General features: G+C 46.5%; 1 long non-coding RNA gene across 1 annotated transcript in view; it reads left to right on the forward strand.

Annotated features, from left to right (window-relative positions):
- The first annotated feature begins 1,037 nt into the window (after positions 1-1,037).
- Positions 1,038-9,091, forward strand: part of LOC116100482 — a 12,569-nt gene continuing 4,515 nt past the window's right edge. The window contains exon 1 of the long non-coding RNA XR_004122599.1: positions 1,038-1,201. This is a non-coding gene — a long non-coding RNA (uncharacterized LOC116100482). The remainder of the gene's footprint in view (positions 1,202-9,091) is intronic.

The raw sequence follows: 9,091 nt of genomic DNA on the forward strand, positions 1-9,091 counted from the left end.
AATCCTGCCAAAGCCAGATCCTGTTCCAACTACTCAGCCCTGTAGGCAAGTATCCACAGGTACACAAATCCTTGCTTAGCATTTGGAGCCCTTTCTTCTCTACCAAGAGACACCTAGCCTATCTGGCAGAGAATGTTAAATCTCAGGCCCCTAAGCACCCATCCCATAATGCAAAGTCTCTCCCACCAGCACTGTCTCTGCCCGCCAAGCCTCCACAATGACTCAAACTCAACTGGCACTTGTGCTAATGAACTTGGATATGTCTAAGTCCATTTAATGACATTTAATTATGCACTGCTTCCATTGACAGGCTCAGGAAGATCTACACTGACTACTGACCTGTTGGGCTACATTGTATATATGTCTATGCAGAACTCCTCGGGCTGCTTGCTGGAAACTGCACTTTTGCCTGGGGCAAGGAAGGGAGTCCTATGGAAACAGTGTTCAGTGTTCAATATCTCCCAGGGGGATCCTGGAAGGAATCTACCTACCAGGTCTCCTAATTCAACAATATTCATTGGCCATCTATACAGGCCATGGAACTAGACATGTATATACTAAAACCTGCAGCCTTGCTGCATCCAGCGAGTCCAATGAGAGATGGAAGGGATAGGGGAGGGGTGGAGAGTACGGTTTAAAGGCCTCAGTCTAAGGGAGCCTGCCCATGTTCTGCAACTCCACCTATTCACATTCACTCGAGTGCCTATGGTTCTGATGCTATGTGGCTGAAGCTCGTCTCTTTCTCCAAAAGTATCTTCTCAAGTCTATTGTTCAGGAACCAGCCGAGGTATGACTATTAGAAGTGGAGCGTCTCAAACAAACCATACCATGTAGCAGGTCTCATATGGGAAGTTTATTGGGATGGGAAGACATTGACAGCCTCTGGGAGATTTGAGAGAGAAGAGGGATGAGGGCAAGGAGAACGAAATTTATAATGGACCAGCAGAGCATGAGCCAAAGGACATGCGTCAGAGGCCATAGCGCATGCGCAAAGGGGCAGACACAGAAGCGACTTGTTGCCTCTTGGGCCCCTAGAGATGACGTGTCTCATTGCCGGGTCCCTGAGAGCTGGCTGTGAAGATGCCCAATTGTGAAGTCACTTCGAGCTGTTCATGGATGTGCCTGATTGCTAACAGTGATCCCCTATACATCAGCATTTCTACAGCCCCACAGAGCCATGTACATCCCAGTCAAGCCATTGGTAAGATAAAGAATGGTCCATAGGTCCTTTCAGTAGGAAAATTGAACCCTACCACATTATACCAAAATCCCAATGCACTCAAGACCTAACATTACTGTCATTTAATTCTCTATTCTACAAATAAGTGGGGGTGAGAGAAATATGAGAGGGGAAAAACATAAACAGAGGCAGAAAAAAAGAAGGCAGTAGGGAGAGAGGCTAACCTTGTCTGAACCAGACTTTTCTGGGCTTTGATATCATTGAAAATGACAAAGATTAGACTGTACTTAGTAAGTCATGTGTGGCTCCATATAGTTCCCTAGAGCCGTGGCTTTTTTTCCAGGATGGTTTAGGATGGTCTGTACTACAGAAGGTCTCTTGCTGAGTAACACCTGATAACACCATTGCTGTCTCTGCCATCTGCTTAGTCAGAGGTATTGAAAGAGCATATATACTTACTGCTTGTTTTTAAGAACCCCTTTGTTTTTCCTTCACTACTGATCTCTAAGCCTGGGGTTCTACTTCCTCATTACGTCTGAACTCAACAATCAAAACAATGGAATGACCAGCTTGACTCCTGCCAACAGCAAAGTGGCTCACCCCCATGGAACCTCCCCTAGTCTAGGCTGCACAGGGAGATGTCTGATAGGATAACTCACTATAAAGGGCTATTTGGGGTTGAAAGGTTTTGAGTTCTTCCTCCAGAACACACCAAGGTTCTAGAACCCCCAGAAAGCATGGGTACAATTGAGAAGCTAGTTGAAAACAAATGCTTCTGCTTCTGAGAATGGTCCAGAAGGCTTGCTGAGTCTTAAGAGAGTGTGTGGTCAGCTCATATCCCATTTAGGGGAGAAATCCCAATGCAAGGAGGATGAGGGATAGAAAAGCAGGAGCTGCCCATTGATGCTCCACTGTGTCCTCATTCATAACCCAGCAGGTGGCCACTGTCCTTGGTTAGGCCATGGGAAGAACTTAGATTCAGGCATGTAGTATAGAAGGCAGTCAGGGGGTAGACACACAGGAAGAAATGTGCAGGAAAGGGACTGCAGCCAGCCTGAGGTGTGACAGAGAGTAGGACAGTGCTGAGGACATCTAAGCGAAATGAGTGGACAGACCTCAACTGCCCCATGGGAGAGCAGGCTGGAAGTAACACAAATATACTTCACCTAGTCCTGGGTCCTAGGTTAATATCCCAGCCAATCTCACCTTACACTTGCACTAGAAAAGATCCTGTGGGAGAGGACCACAGTGAGCACAGGGAAGGTGGATGCCAAAGCCAAGTCTTCAATATACTGCTGGGTGCCCAGTCCTGGGCATGATATCTCACTCTATCTTTGTCTTCAAGAAGTTCCCAGAATACAAGGAATGGGAGACAAGAAACATATCCCATCAGAGGCTTTATGGCTTTTCTATAATTGCAACATTATCCCTTTGTCCAGATCCTGCCCAAAAGCCAGCTTCTGGACACAGGAGTGGACAGAAAACTGTATTAGCTGACCTAAGCTGCTCTCACCAGTAGGGGACAATAATAGCAAACCATACCACTACTGGAGTTCATGGGCTCCACATGTTTGCACCTCCCACACACCAAACCCATCTCCAGGAATGACAGAGACAGAGTAGGCAGGAAAACGTGCTTCTCACATCGGGAGGCAGAAGCAAGAGGCAGGTTGCTGCTCATTCGGAGAACCTCTCAGGTTGATTCATATTCTTCACACACACAGCCCCGCAGGGAGGAAGAAGCAGATTTCAGTCTCTTTAAGCTGGGATATCAACTCTACCTTTGGTCTCGGAAGCTGTGTGACCCAGCACTACTCAACCACATCACTAGATGCCAGACTTCCTAGGGAGGAGCACAGTGAGGTTAAGCAATAATGTCACCAAGACTGGGAGGGACCAAGGTCGCCAGCTCAGCTCAGGCTCTACCCTGGATACAGGTATCAACCTTGCCACTCCTTGTGAACTGTGTGACTATATGTCAAGTGCACAAGGCTCCAAGAAACCCTTCTGCAGGAAAATGTCAGGCATCCCTTACACTAGCCCTCCCACCTTGCATGATAAGTTAGATTGAGCCAAAATCCTAAGAGGAGGTCCCTGAGGGCTCAGGGCCAGAACATAGAGCCCCATTGCCTGGGCCCCAGTCCACACATTCTGGCACAGCACTCATGAATGCCCATAGACATTCTCTTTAGAGTTCCCAGCTCATGGACTTGCCTCTTCCTCTTCTTCTTCTTGGTTCTGGTGTAAAGAAAATTCCAGGGTGTCTACCAATCACAAGTTCTGTTAGTGTCTAAAGAACAGAGACACCAGAGCTGAGCCAATGCATACCTTCTTCAAATATCTTCCTGCCCTGGATGCAGGAGTTCCAGGATATCCCTACCCCCAAATTTGAGTCAGTATCCCCACCATTGAAGATAATAACAAAGATGCTTAAGGTAGAAACAGAGAGAGACCTTAGTCATCTTATCCTTCGTAGACTGCAAAGAACTCCAAATTTCCTTTTTCAGAGGTCACCATCCATCAGGAGATCTTATCCATCTATTGAGTTGTACTGTGGCCTTTGTCATCCCTTCTCACAGCAAAGGGCTGGGGGCAGAGAACCAGTCTCCCAGTGAGAGTTGCTGTCATTGCTGTCACAGCTGCCTATGCCCAGTGGGATCCTTCAATGACAACATGAATAAGAAGAGTCATGGCCTTTTTGTGAGGTTTTCTGTGCTAAGTGAAAGCTTTCACTCATGATGTCATTAGCAGTTTCTCACAGCCAGGAAAAGGCTGTGCAGAGATTGTATCAGCCAAGGCTCTTGGGGTAAGAGGTGAGAAGTAGATAGCATGCAGAGTAGTCCCTGCTCACACTGGGCATGGCCCCTCCACTGGGTCTTTATGACAGACTAGCTATACTTCTATCTACCTTCTGTCTGGCCGGATACCCTTCCTTCTACTATCCAGGCACTGTTTTCTCTGCTGTTCCCTGTAGAAGACACCACTTCCGCAAATCCCCAGGGACATTGGTGCTAGGATTGAGTTATAGTACCACATTAAGTGGCTAAAGCCTACTGTGCCTGTGTTCCCAGCCGGCCTTTGGCCAAAAGAGCCTCAGTTATATCCCACCCAATCACCACTTGCTCTCTTGGAGCCTCAGTCATTCTGTTGTTGTGTAGGCCAGAGGCCCTGCAATTACCCCCTGACTGGCTGGCTGTTCCCACTCCTTGGGAACAGGTGGGAACCAAACACCTCCTCTATACCACAGGCTCTATGTAGTAGTAGATAACAGCAGGTTCTGCTAGACCTACAGGATGTGAATTGTGATAAAGGACATAGTCTGGAGACAAACACTTGGCTGTCACTCTGCCTTGAAGTGCAGCCTGGGGAGGTTCTTCTCTGGCTCTGCTTTTCTTCACAGGAATGTGCACATCCCAGAGGGCTCAGCCCTGCTAATAGCTGCAAGTCACCATCACTTAGTATTGTGAGCATCAGTATGAATGAAAGGTTGGTTCCTCTACCATGGCACTACATGACAGATCTTACTAGACCAGAGAATGAGACTATGACACTCCCACTGAAGCCACAGATGTGTGCTCTGTGCTGTTCACACCATCCTGTGAGAGGCCTCTGAAGGCACCTCAGAGACAAGTAGGTATCCTGTTTCAAGAAACTAAAACTAAGTGTCACACCATTACTATAAAAATGTCAAGCATAAAAGCTGGATATAGTGATGTATTCCTGTAATTGCAGCACTCAAGAGGCTGAAGCAGAAAGATTACAAGTTCAAGTTGGGCTGGTCTACACAGCAACTTGGTTACATAGCTTTGATTACATAGTAAGAATTTCTCCCCAAACAAGTAAACAATTGTGAAGAGAACCCCAAGCAGGTTCAGTTGTAAATCCTAGTGAAAAAGCTCAGAGTTCATTTCTGGCTGCCTCTCCCGGCAGACAGCTCCAGGAGACAGGAGTCTAGCTTCAGCCATGCAGTTGATTACTTTATTCAAGTGCAATAAAGAGGCACTGAAGAGTCTACATACAAAGAAATGGAGCTCACCCCTCAGTGCATTCCCAATTCCATAGAAGCAGGAGGCTGGACCGGAAGGATACCTTGGGAGTCACTCCATCTCTAGGCTTCTGCAGCATTTGGTCACAGAAGTACGGAATCTGTTGGAACTTAGGTGTATAAAGAAGAGAGATTGCTTCGGTGGCAATGTTAATGCCTTGTCTGCTGGGAAGCTGTATTTGTGCAGGGAATGACATGAGTCAACTGCTTTACACACGAATGAAGAGGCAGGCATGGCTATGGGTGCTAACAGTCCATCTTAATGATGTTGGGTACTTTTCCTGATAAATGTATGCCAAGAAGCAAGAAATGATGTATCTTTTTGTTAGTTTTTTTTTACCATTGTTGTTTGTGTGTTTGTTGTTGTGATGGTGGTGGTGGTAGTTGCTGTTGTGGCTGTTGTTTTCAATTTGACACAACCTAGAACCTCCTAGGGTCACTTGGAAAGAGAGAACATCAATTGAAGAATTGTCTCCAAAAGACTGCCCTGTGGCCATGCCTTTGAGAGTTTCTCTTGACTGATGACTGATGTATATCCACATTGGCAGTGTCATCCCTAGCCCAGGTCACCTTGGGCTATAAAAGAAATCTAGCAGATCAGGAGACAGTGAGTACACCTGGTTTCTGCTTGAATTCTGGACTTAACTCCCCTCAACTATGGATGTGACCATGGAGTTTTAAGGTGAAATAAACCCCCTTGCCAGGGAGTTTAATGATGAAATAAGCTCTTTTCCCCACCTAAAGTTGCTTTTGGTCAGGGTGTTTTATTACAGAAGAAAAAAAGAAACTAAAAGAGGAATTGAAACCAGAAAACAGTATAATGTGTCAATGATGGAACCTGACTGTGTTGTTTTGGGGAAGGATCATGGAAGATTGGGAGTTGGGGGTTGGAAAAGTCATTGAGTGCTAGCAGAATAATGGGGTATCATATTGGGAGCTTGGAAGATAAGAATGCAGAGAGAAATGCAGACAATGGAAGGCTGGCTTGTGAAGTTTCAGAGGGAATCAAAGACTCTATCTGTCAGGAACATTCGTGCCATGTATTTGAATTAAGAATTGTGGTTGCTGGTCAGCTGGGTCTATAGCATCAGCTGTGGTTAACAATGGCCAGCACTACTAGCATGAAATCTTTTGTGCTTCATCTGGGACAATGGATGCTGGTCATCTAGGGCTGAAGAATCAGTTATCATTAGTAAGAGAGCATTATCATTGGGGTAAAGACTGCTGTGCTTCACTGAGACAGTGGGATAGTATTTCCTCACTGTGGAAGCACAGAATCTGTGGTTTAAGATGGGCCATGGCTACACATCAAGCTGGCAGCATAACTCAGAGAATAATGTGTAAGAATCTCCCTCCCACACAGTACTGATTTTGATGGCATGAGAGACACAAGACTGAGTCATAGAGAGAGGTTGGGCCTTGGCCCTGTGTTGCAGGGCTAGAAGAGAAGCCAGGAGAGGCTATTGGTGAAAGTGTAGCCTAGGCCATTGGAGAGGCCAGGACTATTGAACACCTACTCAAGAAAGAGGAATGTGTGAAATGGAGATTATCCAACAAGCTACAAATGCTGTGCATGGCAGTGCTGGAGAGATGGACTACCCAAGACCTTTGGATCCCAGAGTGAGAACATCCCTGATGTTAGAAATTGAGTTATACTACTGGGCTTTGCTTTGCTTGGCTGTGGTTGCTTTTGTGCCCCAGTTCTTTTCTATTAAAAAAAATGTATGTTACTTATTTATGACTTCATAGGACCCCACAGTTAAGAGACTTTGGATAGTTTAAGACACACTGAACTTTTAAAGTGTTGGAATTCTGAAGGAGTGGGACTTTCAGTTGCACTGTTCTTTGTTATGATACCCATTGTATAAAAGGCTCACTAATGCCAGGTGTGGTGCTGTATGCCTTTAATCCCAGTACTGAGGAGACGGAAGCAGGTGGATCTCTGCAGACATACAGGTGGATGCTGCACAGAGTAAGGTATCTTGTGATGTATGTGCCCACTGAATGTGATGTATCTGCTCTTACCTGGGAGCTGGCAGGGAACAGTTAATTCTAACATGGGTCCATCTGCTTTCCCCCTTCCCAGCTATCTGAATATTTCTGTCAATGAGCCTCACTGGCATTGCTGGATCACATGCCAAAAAAGAGAAAACTTTGGACTCACAACCACAGACTTAAGTGCCTAATTAAGTTCATTCTTTGAAACAAGCCACATCTGAATGCATCTCTCAGCCCTCCTTCAACTCAGCTACCACTGCAGGGTGGTATAGTACTGATGGAAGGATGCTCTGCAGGAGGGGGTCAGCTAAGCCTGGCAGACAAACCCTTATACCTCTCCAGATGCTTGCGGTTGGTCTCTGGGCTTTCTGGCTAAGCTCAACATATTTTACAGGTCTCCACTTTCTCCATCTTATAGTACCCAAACTTATTTTCAGTCCTTTCCTCCTGGAACATGTCCCCCCAACCTCATTCCCGAAAGACCTGAGGGTACTTGCCTTCTCAACTACAACATGTGCTGCCACCTGGTCTGCCTTATTGGGAAGGGCCCTGTGGTTAAGGCCAAGTCTGTACTTCTAATCCTGAAGGAGATAAAGGGGCGGTTCATCATACCTGGTTACCACAGCTACACTTCACCCAACTGGTCACTGACCACTGTCTAAAAGAGGGTATATTAGTGAACCAGAAGACCACAGATTACTTCTCTCTCTCTCTCTCTCTCTCTCTCTCTCTCTCTCTCTCTCTCTCTCTCTCTCTCTCTCTCTCTCTCTGTCTCCCTCTCTCTCTCCCCTCTTCCTCCTCTTCCTCCTCTTCCTCTTCCTTATCCTCATCCTCATCCTTCTCTTCTTCCTCCTCCCCCTCTCCCTCCCCCTCCCCCATCTCCTACTCCCTCTCTCTCTCTTCCCCCTCTCTCTCTTTCCTCCATTTCCTCAGTTTCCCAATCTGTACCAGAGCATTAGACTATATCTTAGTCTTCATGGATAGTCTCACCCCCAAGAGCGTTTACCATCTCTTACCAGTCTGATCCACATTAATGCCACAAGAATATTTGGAGTTCATCCTGGACTGAGACAGCTGACACACCTCACCAGGAGCCCAGGCGTGAGCGTACAGAAAGATAACCTGAAAGATAACTGGGAAAGGGCATAGAGCTCTGGATAGAAGCAAGTGTCCCATCAACTCCCTGTGTAGCACTTCCTCTGTCCTTTCTCTATGCTCATGGGCCCAGCCCCCTGCAACTGTCCAGCCCCACTTCTGTGGATTACTTGTTTAAATATTTAATTCAACACACTTCCATCCTTTCCTGTGTGCTCAGCTTTCAGTGTAATAGGCCTCTTACATTCTATAGGCTATTCCACTCCTGCAGTGTGCTTCTTCCTACCAGCCAGTCTCTTCTAGAAATGTTTTCTCCCTCTACCTGGTTGCTCACCACCTTGGGTTAATGATTGGACATCAGCTTCTCCTGACAGTAAGCAGGCCTCCCTCAGGCTCCTAAATATCTTTTCTCACCCCAGGATATGTCACAGGTCACTGCACTTCCTTAGTGATTTGGCTACCACCTGGTTAGCTTGTGGCCTCTACAGAGCATGAACCTCAGACAGCTTCCTGACTGGGTCCCCAGCAATTTAGTTTGGATCAAGCATATGCTGAGCACTGTAGAGTTACACATACAGTGAATGGATGAATGAATGAATGAATGAATAAATGAACATTAAAACCAGCTTCTACCTTCCACACCATGGATCAGGCATCCAGCTTCTGTGCTTGGCCCTAATGCTAAGGCCATGTCCACAACACTGAGGCTAGAAGGGGTCCTCAAGAATACTTCTGCCGGGCAGTGGTGGCACATGCCTTTAATCCCAGCACTT

Source organism: Mastomys coucha, unplaced genomic scaffold (genome assembly GCF_008632895.1).
Source record: "Mastomys coucha isolate ucsf_1 unplaced genomic scaffold, UCSF_Mcou_1 pScaffold21, whole genome shotgun sequence".
In the NCBI taxonomy this organism is placed as follows: domain Eukaryota; kingdom Metazoa; phylum Chordata; class Mammalia; order Rodentia; family Muridae; genus Mastomys; species Mastomys coucha.